At 43.8% G+C, this 16,599-nt stretch overlaps 1 protein-coding gene across 6 annotated transcripts in view; it reads left to right on the top strand.

Annotated features, from left to right (window-relative positions):
- MAX (MYC associated transcriptional regulator X) overlaps nt 1-16,599 on the top strand; it is a 163,364-nt gene that overhangs the window by 145,274 nt on the left and 1,491 nt on the right. The window lies entirely within an intron of this gene.

Genomic DNA, 16,599 nt, shown 5'->3' with positions numbered 1-16,599 from the left:
TAGCCTGGCAGTGGCTACCCGAAGAACCAGAAGACGTTGAGCTCCGGAAACTGGAGTTGCAATTACGGAGCCAGGAACGGATCAAAGAAGAAGAAAGGAAAGCAGAAGAGAGGAGAGAAGAGAAACAAGCAGAGGAAAGGACAGTGGAACGAGAACTCCAGGAAAGGTTAGCAGAAGAAGAAAGGAAAGCAGAAAAGGAAAGAGCAGAAGAAGAAAGGAAAGCAGAAGAGAGGAGAGAAGAGAAACAAGCAGAGGAAAGGAGGGAGGAACGAGAACTCCAGGAAAGGTTAGAAGGGAGAAAAGCAGAGGAGAGGAGAGCTGCCAGGGAACTCGAAGCAGAGGAGAGAAAAGCCGAAAGGGAGTTGAAGGAACGTGATCTGGCGCTTCAACAAGAGATTAAATTCAAGGAGCTGGATTTAATGAGAGAACGGGGAGAGGTACCACCCTTGCTGATGGGGTCGACACCTAGCCACCTGGGAAGTGGGCAGACATGTGAGGCTGGTTCCACCCTTCAGTGAAAAGGAAGTCACTCAATTTTTTCCACACTTTGAGAAAGTGGCTCGACAGTTAAACTGGCCGGAGGAGGCCTGGACCATACTAGTGCAAAGTGTGCTGGTGGGTAAAGCTCAAGAGATTTATTCGGCGCTACCAATGGACCAATGTGCAGATTATGAGGTATTGAAGAAGCACATCCTCAAAGCCTATGAGTTGGTTCCGGAAGCTTACCGGCAGAAATTCAGGAATGCCAGGAAGAGGGAGAGTGAGACCCATGTGGAGTTTGCTAGAGTGAAAGAAAATATGTTTGATCGGTGGTGTGAGTCAAAAGGAGTCGGGAACGACTTCGAAGCATTGCGTGACCTGATGCTGGTGGAGGAATTTCAACAGTGTGTCCACGAGGACATCAAAGTGTACCTGCAGGAAAAGAAAGTACCGAAGTTGTGGGACGCAGCCACCATGGCAGATGATTATGCCTTAACACACCGGATAGGGGTCCACGAACCTAACTCCTCGCCTAGATCTCCGCAGGGGAGGTGTGGAACAGCAGGTGCGGAGAACGACAATACATGGCGGCGGCCTCGAGATGATTATGGGGACAACGCTGATACCCGAACTGTTCGAAATCAGGCGGCTACGGGCCCAAGACAAACTTATTTTTCGGGGGGCCCGAGGCAGACCACGAGTTTTTCCTCCGGGCCTACTTGCACTTTTTGCAAGAAACCTGGACACTTGATGTCCAGTTGTTACCTCATGAAAAGGGAAAACCCAGAGCGGAGTCCGACTATTACCACTCCGAATGCGATGGCAAGCGTAAGAAATCGCCCACAGAAGAGTTACCAACCATTTATTTATGAGGGATTGGTCTCACTCAAGGGAGACTTGACTAACCCAAGACCGGTTAGGGTTTTGAGGGACACAGGAGCCCATCAATCCTTAATGCTTGAAGGCATTTTGCCATTGTCAAAGAGTACCGCAACTGGTGATAGTGTTCAGTTACAAGGGATCGGTGGCTGTGTTAGTGCCCCACTTCATGTCATCCATTTGGAATCCGATTTGGTGTCAGGACCGGTCACCGTCGGTTTACAAGCCACGCTTCCTGTAGAGGGAGTATCTGTGATTATCGGGAATGATTTGGCCGGGGGGCAAATTTATGGTAACCCGAGGGTGGATAAAGAGCCCCGCAGGGGAAATAACACCACCCCAGCTCGGGATGGCGACAAAAGTTCCAAGTTATTTGTAGGGGGACTGAACTTCAACACAGAGGAAGAAGTTCTGACCTCTGTCTTCAACAGATATGGGCCGCTGGTGGAAGTGCGGGTGATAAAAGACAGGGAAACGCAACGGTCAAGCGGGTTCGGCTTTGTCACGTTTGCAAGCACAAGAGACGCCAGAGAGGCAGAGAAGAATTGGAATGGTAAGAATTTGGAGGGTCGGACCATAACAGTAGGGAAGGCATTTCGTATGCGTCGAGAGGTCTACAGAAGAGGTCTACAGAAGAGGACAACTTGGCGGTAGTTTTGGGGTTGGCAGCAGCCGATATTACTATGGAGGCTCCCAGAGTTACGGCACCTCCCGAAAGAATGAATGTCAGAGCACTGGCCGAGAAGGAGACCGCCAGTCAGGTAACGGCTGGGACAAGGGGTCCCACCGTAACTGTTAGGAGTCTGGAGAAGTTGAAGCACTATATACGGTGGAGCCGCCGAGCCGGGGCTCCTACACGGACTAACCGTGAACACCACGTTCTTAAAGGCGTCCAGGTAGTGAACTTTCCTGCACGGACTAACCGTGAACTCCACATTCCTTAAGACGTCCATGTAGGGAATACTCAGCTGGGCCTCCCGAAAAAGTGCTATCGAGAGGTTTAACTTTGGGGCTTTGGTCACCACCTCTTAACCGTCATTCAAGAGAAACTAAAAGTGGTTGACGCTTGGTCCAGAGGGAATTAATCTAGGGGATGGTGTGAAATTTTGTTGCTTTATTTTTAAGTAATAACTGTGTCCGTGGGGAACTGATGATTTGGGGGTGTGAGTTATCTGATTTGTTTATCAAAGTTGGCCGGCAAAGAAAGTTTTCGCTGGGTTCAAACTTTCTTTCTTGAAGGGGGGGAGTGTTACGGATTTATGTGAATTACTATTCAGGTCATTGCTTATTAATGTTTATTCGATTAAAGGTTGTTGTGATTAAAGGGTCAGGAGCCCTTCTGGGAAAAAGGAGACCGGAAACGGAAGAAGAAAGACACGAGGTCCGGGAGAAGCGGCGATCTTCTTCCTCTTCCTCGCCCAGCGCCGAGAAGAGCGGTGTCGATATTGATCCGCATTGGGAACGCTGCGTTGGAAAAGCCCGTCTGGCGAGAGGAGTTACCGGCGTGGGGTAATTACCGGTTACGCGTCAAATTGCCGTCGGTTCCTGCACGGGACCCAGCGTCCGGCACCGTTTACCTCAATGTCTACAAGGACGCGTACGGCAGGCGCCTTGGGCCTCGCACGCTTTGCGAGCCCCGAAGCCGCGATCACGAGCACCGACCTCGGTGGGCTGCCGAGGAGGTGTCCGCGGCAGCAGCTGTTCCCGGTACGGGACGTGCACGGTGGAAGCACGTCAGGAAGGGTCCGTTCAACCGCCCACGTGCGGAGATCGAACTACAGGAGTACAGAGACATTGGGAGAGACATTGACCATGGAGGGAGTCGGGAGTGGGGCTCACGTGAGGAATGTATAAGATGGCCATCTTAGAGTTATTGTAGATGAGTTTACATCTTAGTAATGTTGTTGATTGAGCGTTGATTATTGTTGATTGATTGGGAATACATTATCCATTAATCCGGATCCTTGGTGTAGGGGTTTCCTATTGACTTGAATTGTTTGTGTCTTTCATATTGATTGTGTTGCGAAAGCGTATAAATCGTATATCTTTCTGGCGGGGTGCCTCCCACGGTCCGGGGGTCACCGAGACCAGGTAGTTACCAGGAGGACCACGTAACAACACCCCATGTAAAGTTTTGACTTTTTCAACATACAGCTATTTGATCTTCATTTCAACAATATTGATAAATAAAGGTGATATAATATAACAAATATCATGAAACATTTACATTTTGTAGTCCATTGTATAATTTAAATAAACATAAATGCAAATTTCGCATGTGGAAAAAGTAAGTACACCCTTGGCTCTAACAGGTGGTATTTCCCACTTTGGCAGAAACAACGTCAAGTAGGCGTTTCTTATAACTGTCTACCCGTCTCTGAGATCGACTGGGAGTTTTTTTTGCCCACTGCATGCAGAATTCTTTCAGCTGTGCGATGTTTGAGGGGTTTCTTGCATGCACAGCTCGTTTCAAATCCCCCCACAACATCACGATGGTTTTTGATCCGGGCTTTGACTTGGCCATTCCAGAACCCTCAATTTCTTTCTTTTCAGCCATTCCTTGGTGGATTTACTGGTATGTTTAGGGTCATTGTCATGTTGCAAGGTCCACCTTCGGTTGAGCTTCAACTTTCCGACAGATGGCCGCACATTATCCTCAAGCACCCTCTGCTACAATGAAGAATTCATGGTGGATTCTATGATGGTGAGCTGCCCAGGCCCTGATGCAGCAAAGCTGCCCCAAACCATAATATTTCCACCACCATGCTTTACAGTTGGTATCAGGTTCTTGTGGTCAAATGCTGTCTTTGGTTTTCGCCAAACATGTCTTCTGGTACTGTGGCCAAATAGCTCTAACTTTGACTCATCTGTCCAGAGCACATTGTTCCAGAAGTGCTGGTCTTTGCCTCGGTGTTCATTGGCAAACTTTAGTCTTGCCCTGATGTTCTTTCTGGCCAGCAAAGGTTTCCTCCTGGCACACCTCCCATGTAGATCAAATTTGTGCAGCCTCTTTCTAATCGTAGACTCGTGCACTTTGACATCAACAGTGGCAATAGCTACCTGTAGGTCCCGTGATGACATTCTAGGGTTCTTAGAGACTTCTTTCAGTATCTTGCGGTCTGCCCTCAGGCTGAACTTGCTGGGGCGGCCTGGCCTGAACAAGTTGGCAGTTGTTTGGAATCTTCTCCACTTGTAGATGATCTTCCAGACAGTCGAATGATTGATTTCAAATTGTTTGGAGATCTTTTTAAGTCCCTTCCGAGACTCGTAGGCATCTATAACCTTCTTTCTGAAGGCCTCAGAGAGCTCTTTTGATCTTGGCATGGTGACGCCACACGCTTCAACAACAAAGAGCAAACCAAACGAAATGTCTGAGGTTTAAATAAGACGGGTTCCTCCAAGATCCTCTCTAACGATGTTCTAATCATTTGCACCTGAGCTGGTGCACCTGATTCTAATTTTAGGTATTTGAAGTGGTGATAAATGTAGGGGTGTACTTACTTTTTCCACATGTGAAATTTGCATTTATGTTTATTTAAATTATACAATGGACTACAAAATGTAAATGTTTCATGATAGTTGTTGTATTATATCACCTTTATCTATCAATATTGTGGAAATGAGAATCAAATAGCTGTATGTTGAAATATGTTGAAAAAGTCAAAACTTTACATGGGGTGTACTTACTTTTTCACGTGACTGTACTTACTTTTTCACGTGACTGTATGTTTGTTTACCTCAAAAGTTGTCCTTAAGTGGAAAAATCGAGAAAATTGCACAAATATAAAGAATCTGCTAGGCCCCCAGTCAGAATTATTAATTCTTCCAGTCTCTTTAGGAGATCGTTGCCAATTTTACCCTCCTTTGGGGATTTTCCATTAAAGCCATGCCAAAATGGTTTCTCGCATGCAAAATTTACAAGGGTAGGTGACCACACGAAATGTGTTTTTATGGAATAACAGTTTACTATAAGAAGGCACAGGATGATGAATACAGAGAATCCCCGGACAAAAGATGGATGGACATGAAAACGGGCAGAAAAACAAATAAACAAGACAAAGATGTCATGCAGAGCACGATACTTGCAAAATCCACCCCCACCTCCCACGCCGCCTGAAAAAAAGTTGCCATGGATACATCAAATTGTCCATTGCATTAAGATTCAAATTGATGATCTTAATCAAAGATCAGGTGAATCAGATTGAAATCGATTATTTTTCAGATGAAAATTGATAATTGTAGAAATTTGACCTTGAGTTGACCTTAAAAATATTTGTTTTCCCAAGTTACTGAGGCAATATATAATTGCTGGTTCCCTGTTTGTTTGTCGTATTCCCTGTTTGTCGTAAAAGGCGGCAAAAAGGGTTGGCGTCAGGAAGGGCATCCGGCCGTAAAACATTGCTTCAAAAAGGGGACGGAAAAACAACAACAACCACGGTCCCCGAAAAAGGCCAACCCCCGCTTCCGGGGAAAAATGGCCTCTAAAGGTGGTTTTTATTTTCAAATCCATTGGATGAAAATGACCATTTTAGAAATTTGACCTCAAGATGACCTTTGACTTCAAAATCAATAGGCTTCTCAGTTGTGATGACCTCCACAACTTGGTAAACTGTCATGATGATCGGTTTACAATTGTGACTTGTAAGCGATTGACAGACTTAAGCAGACAGACAGAATAATGCACAAGACCAGCCAATATACTTGAAAAATCTTCGATTTTGCAAGTAATAAATAAAGCACACTCATGATTTGATGTGACGAAAACACACTTGATACAGTAAGTAAAGTCTAATCAAAATGACCACAAGCATACAATGAAGGGTGCCAGGAGAGGTCTTTCAAAGAATATCAGTAATAGGGATCGAAAATGCTCCACCATGAACAGACATCCAGCCCACAGCTGTGGCACCCAGCTCGGAGGCAAAGCATCCAGCTGGCGAAGAGATAATGGATAAAGTGAAGCAGCAAGAACTTGTAGGGTGGCCAGAGAGATCAGAGTGCTGTGCGTAGAGAGTGGAGAACATGTGACGGAGTAGTCTTACTTCATGACCTCGGGTCATGCATACATTATGCAAGTGCTTACGGAAACTTCCGATTAAAATCATCGCTTTATCCATTTTCCGGAAAGGAAACTTCCGGAAAGGAAAAATGTACTTTATTTATTTATGTGCCTGTTTTTGAGTCGGTCTATCTTTCGTCCCGCGACTCCATTTTCATTGTCCTATGCCTTATAATGAACTGTTATTCTGTAAAAACGCATTTAGTGTGGTGACCTGCCATTGCAGATTTTGAGCGTGAGAAACTATTTCCTTCTTCCGCCATGGTGTTGTGTGCAGCCAGTGGCGCTGCTGTGATGCAGGTGGTTACTGAGACATGCAACACATACAGGACAGTACTGTACCTATCTTTGCATCAACACTGCGTTCTGTGGCATCGAAATCAATTCCTTTCTTTTCGGTTATTTTTGCTCCCAAGAGGATGTGGCTCGTGGTGATCGAAGTGCAAAAAAGTTGAGGAAAGTGATGTCTTTGACACAGAAAGTGGGGGTTTTGAATAAACTTCATGGTCGAGGCGAAAATGCACGGTGTTACTGGGCAGACATTATGGCGTTAATAAGTCCAGTATCCGTCAAGGAAATGCGCAGAAAACACAAAGGGTAGTGAATGCTCTGGTTTTACAATGTGAACAAGAGTGATCCCAGTAAACCACTGAACTTAGCACTGAAAGCTGAGAAGTACAGTAATTTAACATGCATCAACACATCTAGCAGCTGTGGTGCAGATCTGCGAAGGACAAGCAAAGAAGAGTTGCAGGAACTACAAAAATAAGTTGATGAGAAGACCCTCCATTTGATTATATCTGACGTTTTCATGCATCCGATTTGTCACAGAATTATTATTGGGAGAAAAGTGACCAGACTGTGGCCAATATTCAATCTGTGGACTGAAGATATCAGTAAATTGTTTGTAAAATCTTGAGAGCACAAGAGCTGTGACAGAAGCTGGTGATTTAATGTTGCGAAAGGTACAACTTGGAATGGTTCTGTGGTATAACGTATTAAGCTCGTTTATTTTGGCTGTAGGTGTTACACGTACACGTATTACTGAAATATTCAATGGAATAACAGAAAACGAGCAAGTTTCATTCTTATTCTTGTGGTTTATTCCAATGTCACTTGTTGCATAAAATATTTGTATTCAAAGTCTTGGAGAAGAACTCTTTTGTTCTTGAAAAGTCCTGGAATTTGATCTTCCATGGCTGTGTGAAACATGCAGAGATTGAGCAGAGATTGCAGACCCTCGCCAGGACGTGTTTGTATTTTGCGTGGTGTTTATTAGTTGCTGTGTTTTTTGTGGTTTATTGATGACGTCGATTTATGTTCAAACCAATATGTCTGCCGTACCACGTGACATGTGACGTCATCATCATAATAAAATTCTACAGGAGGAGGCTCACCTATGGTGAAAATGTATTGGCTACCGGACCAACGGTTACAGAGATAAGCATGCTCATCCTGTGCAGACAAACAAGAGACATCATGCACGATACTTGCAAAATCCACCCCCCCCCTCCCCCCCACCCCCCCACACTAAAAAGAGGTTGCCATTGATCCATCAAATTGTGCATTTCATCAAAATTAAAATTGACCATCTTGATCAAAGCTCGGGTCAATAGGATGAAATGTGAAGATTTTCAGATGAAAATTGATGATTTTGGAAGTTTGACCTTGAGTTGACCTTTGACCTCAAAAATAGTTGGTTTCCCGATTTAGTGAGTCAATATGCAAATGCTATTCAATTTTCAAGTTGATTGGATGAAAAATGGCTTTTAGAATTTCTTACCTCCAGATGACCTTTGATCTCAAAATCAATAGGCTTCTAAATTGTGACAAAGTTTCATGCCGTTTGTTCGGTCACAATTCTAAACTTGGTGAAGTTTGATTACGTTCAGTTTAGAAATGTGACCTGTATGTGAGTGACAGACAAACAGGCAGAATAACAAATGCAACCGACCAATATCCTTGAGAAGTCTTCGATTTTGCAAGTCACAAACAAACAGACCAAATGCAATAACCTCTCCTCTGGCGAGGGTAACAAGTCAAAAAGTAAGCAAATCTTCAAAAATATATATTTGAGATAACACAAAGGCATATCTTCAAAAGGGATATACAGTACATACTGTATTTGTACAAAATTTAATGCTTGCTCATTTAAATTTTATTTGGATACAGTATTTGTCTACTTGGCCCATTCAAGGCAACACTTGACAACACACTTGGCCCATTGCATTCTCTCATTCGTCACTTTTCTATCTATGCAGTTCTTTTATTTAAGGCCTGGTCTCGATGAGGACAATATGTCTATGCCTGGAGCCTTCACCATAAAAAAATGTCCCAGAACTCAACCTGCCTTAAATCCTGTTGAACTAGGAGTCTAAAGACTGATCTGATCCTTGCTGCTGGAGGAACCACCAGTAGAGGTCCATCAAGTTTGAGGCCAATAACCTGCTAAAACTTTTCTTTGTGAAGTTACTTTCAGATATACCTGTTCCTGATGCTCAATAGAGACATTGTTGATATTCAGTGATTTAATGGACCTGGTAAGCAACTGTGATTAACAATTGCTGTTGCACATGGTCAACATTGTGTGTCGATGACGAAAGAGCCAGTTATATGTCTGTTCTTCGCAGCAATCAAGGTGAGTTATGGACATCACCGAGCTGTCCAACAATTCATTCACTGGTCTCAGCTTTTCAAAGGTGCTGAAGAGCAAAATAACAAATTCCACCATTCTTTCACATGAAATGCTGAGGAAAATAAAGGTTAATTTAGGATGTACATTTCCATTCGCATTTTAATTTGGAATAACCTTCCCAACCAATCATTCCAATACAAATACCTTCAAATATTATTGAAAAGGGTGTTAGCAGGGATAGCTTTCTTAGCCTGTATGTACACCATGACACAAACTCAATAGGAAGTGCTTGTTGGTAATGACAAAAATATAAAATATCTTGATACAACCAAAACTGGTTTTAGGCTTCATGAAATTCAACAATTGCAAATAATGTGCATTTATTAATCTCTTATTTATTAATTTTTTTCAAGCCACCAATTGTCCAAAATTGTTGACACCAAGCGTTTTGGTAACCTTTTTGTTTTTGATAATTTATTTTATGTGGAGGTAGTTATAAAAACATGCTTTGAATCTAGCATTTTAAAGAAAATGTGAATCGTTATGTTGGTAAAGTTGAGCTTGCAGTGTTCTCAATTATTTGCAAGCAAAAGTACCCACCCCAGTGACAGGGAAAAGTCATTTTTTTTTTTTTTTTTAAGGTTAATCTATCTTTTTACAATATTTAATGGACTTTGAAAAGGTTATTTGTGTTGCACTCTTGGTTTCACTCAGAACCAAAGCTCTGATCTATACACAAAGAATTAAGTTAAGCACCCCCCCGTTTTTTTACAACCTCGCACATTACAAGTTTGTTGTCGTCAAAACAGTGTAATATACCCATGATATTGCTATATTTTCTGGAGAAGTGATATTATGGTCACATAAAAACATAACAATCATGCCGTTTTCAATATTTTATTCTGAATAATTTAAGGTGAAATTTGTTGGGAATTTTAGGCATATTTTCACCTCAATTTAAGTATGGAGCTATAGGTCCATCACGGACAGTGTGGATGACGTTTATGTTTTCTAACGTACAGTCATTGTTCTGAGAAGACCTCTAGCGATCTTTGCGTCAATAACGTGTGTAGGACCCACGTGATCGGATCACTGACTCAACCCTACGTCTCATAGACCCTGTAAGCCGTCGTATGCGTTGCTGTGGCAGGTTGTTCCATTCCCGATGTAATGCACGTTCCAATTCATCCAGATTGGCTATTGGAGGGACCATCTTCGCAATTTGTCGTCCCAACATGTCCCAAACGTGCTCGAGGGGGTTCAGGTCAGGACTGTACGCAGGCCAGGGGATGGTTGTCACAGCACCTTGCTCCATCCGATCACGTGGGTCCTACACACGTTATTGACGCAAAGATCGCTAGAGGTCTTCTCAGAACAATGACTGTACGTTAGAAAACATAAACGTCATCCACACTGTCCGTGATGGACCTATAGCTCCATACTTAAATTGAGGTGAAAATATGCCTAAAATTCCCAAAAATTTTCACCTTAAATTATTCAGAATAAAATATTGAAAACGGCATGATTGTTATGTTTTTATGTGACCATAATATCACTTCTCCAGAAAATATAGCAATATCATGGGTATATTACACTGTTTTGACGACAACAAACTTGTAATGTGCGAGGTTGTAAAAAAACGGGGGGGTGCTTAACTTAATTCTTTGTGTATAGTTGTACCACCCACAGCGAAATGGTGGTACATCGAGCGGTGGAGGTTGCATTTGTCGAAAAAGGGAAAAAAATAGCTTTCAAATTGTTACTCCATGAAGATGAATATTAAAAATACCTTGATCCAGATGTTCATATTGATTTTAAAGATTACTGAAAGTGATTTTTACCTGTTCTGTCATTTCAAAAGTGAATGTTGAGCTTTGCTGCATACTCAGCTTTTCAAACACTGCACAGGAAGCGGCCGCCGTAAACTGGAGACAGAAAAACGCATGGACAAACGTCACAATTCACAATATATATTGTTACGGTTTTCCGCCGCCCTTCCTACCCTTACCGAGGGGGGATTAAGCCCCTTGTTCTTTCTGGGCCGGCGTAACCGAGACCTGGAACGCCCCTTCCGGGCAAACGCAAGGTAGGATTTTGGGACAAGTCTCGCACGTACCTAAATACCTGCGCCGCCACGGAAGCGGGGAACCAAGCCTCGCACGAGCCACGTGTAATTTGGGTACACCGAGCGGATTGCGTACCACGTGGTCCGTGCAGTTTTCTAGTTTTGGAACCCGATTAGAGCGGTTCTATTCGTACCACGCTTAGTCAATGATGGAAAACACGAGACGGTCGAATAAAGGAATAACAGGATTTAATTATTATTTACACATATGTACAATTCGGTAGAAGACAGAGACACAGAGCAGCCTTATACAGTCTTATGCTTATACCCAGACACGGGCCCGATCACACTCACAAAGGGGAAATGCAGGCAGGATGATGTTCACGCGCTGCCTTGGTCGTCCAGGAACGACGTCGCCCGGCGTGGCTCTCCACGGTCACAGCACGTCCCGCGATGAAGGCAAGCAGGTGCTGGAAAGGATCCTCGTAGCGCGTCTCTCGAACAAAGGGGCAGAAAAGGCAGGAAGGCCGGAGGGAATGTACGCGTCTCTCGGCGGCTTTCCACAGCACGTTTAGTAACCAGCGCGCTATCACTCGCGTAACCCAATAGAGGCTCTGCCTCAAGCTCAACCGAGCAACCACTTTGGTACGACCGCTTATACTTAGTTCATGCGCGTCTTTTCTCTTGTACAACACTCATCAACATGCGCCTCTCCAATAACTCAATGCACAAGCTCACCTCTCCTCGAACCGCTCGTAACTCACCGAACTGCTGGTGGGGGCTTCGCACAACGGGTTTTATTACCACGCCCTGAGCCCTCTCGAATGTTCCAAACACCCTTTGATGCAGTGCTGCAGCCACTCCCTTTGAGCCCTGATTGGCGGCTCGTGCTTACCGTCAGCTTCTCTGCCGCCCTCATTCGGTCCCTGCTCGATTTCCCAGGCCTGCCTGGTGTTAATTCGTGCCAAAAAGCCAAAGGCAGCACAAAGAGGCATGAGGCGGCATAAGGCAATGAAAGTAACGAAAAGGACCTACTCTCATTATTCTACTCAACGCAAAACTAACACAGGAAAAGGACTATGCTCACAAATACTAAGAAATAAATGCACTATCGCAAGGCTACGTGTTGTTGTGTGACTAAACTATGAGGGGGAAATTTAGCCTTTATTGTACAAAACTCAAAACCGCAACAATATATATATATATATATATATATATATATATATTTATGTATATATATATATATATATATTTCATTGACAATGCATTTGTTTTAATAATAGTTTTACAGATTGCTTGTTGAAAATTATAATGGCCAAAATAATTCATTTTATTTTCACAATGGTGTATTTTTATGACTGCAACAATATTTGCTTATTGGCCATACAAAGTTTGCTGTGACCCTGGAGGCTCATTCTGGTCATCACATCTGTCAACCTTTTTCTTCATTCATTCTGTCTGCCATAAACTCTGCTTCCAGTTCATCATTTTAAACATTAGGGTCTCCGTCTCTTCTATTTAGTGGAAACTTCTATGTTCCATTGAGTGATAATTGTGGTCGTTCAAAGTTGAAATGGACTTTCAATTATACAAAATGAGAATATAGGGAGGTTTATGAAACCACCATTTCTGAAGGTATTTACCTGCCACATATCTCGTCCCATTGATGTGGTCGTGTCTTGATGACATCTGTGCAAAGATCTTTGGGACGTGTGCAGATTGTGTTGTTTTCATCTATCTTCTTCTTCTTCTATCTATATATATAGAAAAGAAAGTTTTTGTTTGTTTGTTTGCACGCACTTATAAGATAGGAGGAAACCTCCAACAAAAAATGTCGGGACGGGCCCCGGGAAGGTTATAGGTGAGGTGGCGAGGCCGGTCGAGGCCACCTCGGCCAGACTGGGCCCATTTCGCAAAAACTTCTTCTTCTTTCAAAATTCTCTTGAAGTACAACTTATGCACTTAATCGGAATATCTGACTGATTGCAACACATGCTTTCAAAATTCTCTCTCGTGGGGCTCGACAGAAGAAAGAACAAGGAATCGTTGAGCACTAACTGATACTGGGCTCGCGTCAGACTTATGTACAGAAGATTACATTCATTCAAAAAGAACCCGGGCAACGCCGGGTGCATTCAGCTCGTCTTCTATCTATATATATAAAATAAAGTTTTTGTTTGTTTGTCTGCACGCGCTAATCTCCTGAACGGTGAAAGATAGGAGGAAACCTCTAAAACAAAAAATGTCGGGACGGGCCCCGGGAAGGTTATAGGCTCGGTGGCGAGGCTGGTCAAGGCCCACCTCGGCCGGGCTGGGCCCATTTCGCAATAATTAAAAGCTGAGCTGAATTACAGTAGTCAATCTTCTACGGCCACGAGTAAAAGCTGAATTATAGTAGTAAATTCATTCAAAAAGAACCAAAAATGTCGGGACACGGGCCCTGGGAAGGTTATAGGCTCGGTGGCGAGGCTGGTCGAGGCCGCCCCGGCCGGGCTGGTCCCATTTCACAATTAAAAGCTGAGCTGAATTATAGTAGTCAATCTTCTACGGCCACAAGTAAAAGCTGAATTATAGTAGTAAATTCATTCAAAAAGAACCAAAAATGTTGGGACACGGGCCCCGGGAAGGTTATAGGCTAGGTGGCGAGGCTGGTCGAGGCCACCTCAGCCGGGCTGGTCCCATTTCGCAATTAAAAGCTGAGCTGAACTAGAACGCCACTCAGTAGAGCGCATACTCTCGCCGTGGGTGGCCGCTGCTGAGCCCTATCTCCAATGGTAAAAAAATTCCTGGATCCGGAATAATATCCTGAGCTTCACCAAAAACTAAACAATTCTTCCTTATCCCAAGGGCAATCATCCCACCAACTTTCATCCAAATCCGTTCAGAACTTTTCCAGATATCTTGTTCACAAACACACGAATACACACACGGACGGACACGATCGAATGCATTACTCCCTGGCGGGAGTAATTATAGTAGTCGATCTTCTACGGCCATGAGTAAAAGCCGAATTATAGTAGTAAATTCATTCAAAAATAAACTGGGCAACACCGGGTTCATTCGGCTAGTATATATACTGTATAGAAAAAGTTTTTGTCCCCTGTCGCACCGCGGAGCGAAAGGGGGACTATGGTTTTCCCCTCCGTCCGTGTGTCCGTCCGTCCGTGCGGGCGTGTGTGTGTGTGTGCGGGCGTAGGCGAAGGATCGCATTCGAATTTGGTGTGGGTGCAACCCACGTCAAAATCCAAGATGGCCGCCGCCATGTATGTCTGATGCCATGTATGGCTGAACCTTGTGAGCTGAATATCTTGAAAAATAAGCAAAGTACCAACTTCTAATTTGGTGTGTGGGTGTATCTCGGCATAAGGAAGAACGCTATTGAAAAATTGGTCGCCACGTCAAAATCCAAGATGGCCGCCACCATATATGTCTGAACCTTGTGAGCGAAATATCTTGAAAAATAAGCGAAGTACCAACTTATAATCTGGTGTGTGGGTGTACCTCGGCATAAGGAAGAACCCTATTGAAAATTGGGTCGCCACGTCAAAATCCAAGATGGCCGCCGCCATGTATGTCTGAACCTTGTGAGCGAAATATCTTGAAAAATAAGCGAAGTACAAACTTATAATCTGGTGTGTGGGTGTACCTTGGCATAAGGGAGAACGCTATTGAAAATTGGCTCGCCACGTCAAAATCCAAGATGGCCGCCTTGCGTCTTCCACTTTGTCAACTCGCATCGCTTCACCTTCACCGACGGGGGACCTAGGCGTAACGCTTGTTGTTTGTTTGTTTGTCTGCACGCGCTAATCTCCTGAACGGTGAAAGATAGGAGGAAACCTCTGAAACAAAAAATGTCGGGATGAGCCCGGGGAAGGTTATTGGCTCAGTGGCGAGGCCGGTCGAGCTGCCTCGACCGGGCTGGGCCCATTTTGCAATAAATCTTCTTTCAAAATTGTCTTGAAGTACAACTTATGCACTTAATAGGAATATCTGACTGATCGTAACACATGCTTTCAAAATTCTCTCTCGCGGGGCCCGACAGAAGAAAGAACAAGGAATCGTTGAGCACTAACTGATACTGGGCTTGCGTCAGACCAATGTACAGAAGATTAAATTCATTCAAAAAGAACCCGGGCAACGCCGGGTGCATTCAGCTCGTCATTCATAAACTTGATTCCAGCCAGATATTCTTTGTGGTCGAACAAATTGAGAGTCACAAGGTGGCAAGTCTGGGATGTGTGTGGTGATGATTTAAAACTTACCAACTTCCTCTCTGCTGGATGACACAGGTCATCGGAGAGTTCCTTTTGTACCCCCCTTGCAACCAACTGTAATGAAATTCAAATGAGAATAAATGGTTGGTTTTACACTTTGAACACTGACATGCAATTCTTCTGCAATTTCATGTCGTAATTTTTGATTCTGCAAAATAGAATTTTCATGTTTTGATGTTTCCTCTAGAAACAGCAGTTGGTTGCATATGAGCGTTCGATTATGCTTCACCAAGTCATGGCAATTTTTTTTTTTTTTGCTGCACTATTTAAACACAACCACATTAAAGTTGTGCATTATTAAATTGTCTCGTTCATTATTGCTGGTTTTATATTCTTCACAAATGATGCATTTTTGCACAGCAGATGAGACCATGTTAGATGTCATGTTGGTATAATTAAAAATGCTTTGACCAGCGTTGATGTCATTTCATGCATAACTGGCTCAGCATTTTTGTACAAAATTAAACAATTGTTTTTGTATTTTATGTACAGTAATACCTCACTTAACGCAACACAGTAGAACGCTGATTCATTATAGAGCTTTTTATACTGGAGAAATTTGCTGCAATAACAGCCTGCACTCTTCTGGGAAGGCTTTCCACTAGATGTTGGAACATTGCTACAGGGATTTGCTTCTATTCAGCCACAAGAGCATCAGTGAGGTCGGGCACTGATGTTGGGCGATTAGGCCTGACTCGCAGTCGGCGTTCCAACTCTGTGCAGGCCAGTCAAGTTCTTCCACACCGATCTCGACAAGCCATTTCTCTATGGACTTCTCTTTGTGCATGGGGGCATTGTCATGCTGAAACAGGAAAGGGCCTTCCCCAAACTGTTGCCACAAAGTTGGAAGCACACAATTGTCGAGAATGTCATTGTGTGATGTGGCGTTAAGATTTCCCTTGACTTGAACTGAGGGGCCTAACCCGAACCATGAAAAGCCCCAGACCATTATTCATCCTCCACCAAACTTTACAGTTGGCACTATGCATTCGGGCAGGTGGCATTCGCCAAACCCAGATTCGTCCGTCGGACTGCAAGATGGTGAAGTGTGATTAATCACTCCAGAGAACTCGTTTGCACTGCTCCAGAGTCCATGGCGGCGAAATTTACACCACTCCAGCTGATGCTTGGCATTGTGCATGGTGATTTTAGGCTTGTGTGTGGCTGCTCGGCCATGGAAACCCATTTCATGAAGCTCCTGACGAAC

This window comes from Myxine glutinosa, chromosome 1 (assembly GCF_964187855.1).
Source record: "Myxine glutinosa chromosome 1, kmMyxGlut1.1, whole genome shotgun sequence".
Lineage (NCBI taxonomy): Eukaryota > Metazoa > Chordata > Myxini > Myxiniformes > Myxinidae > Myxine > Myxine glutinosa.
The sequence above is the reverse complement of the archived record's forward strand: the minus strand, read 5'-3'. Positions and strand labels throughout refer to the sequence as shown.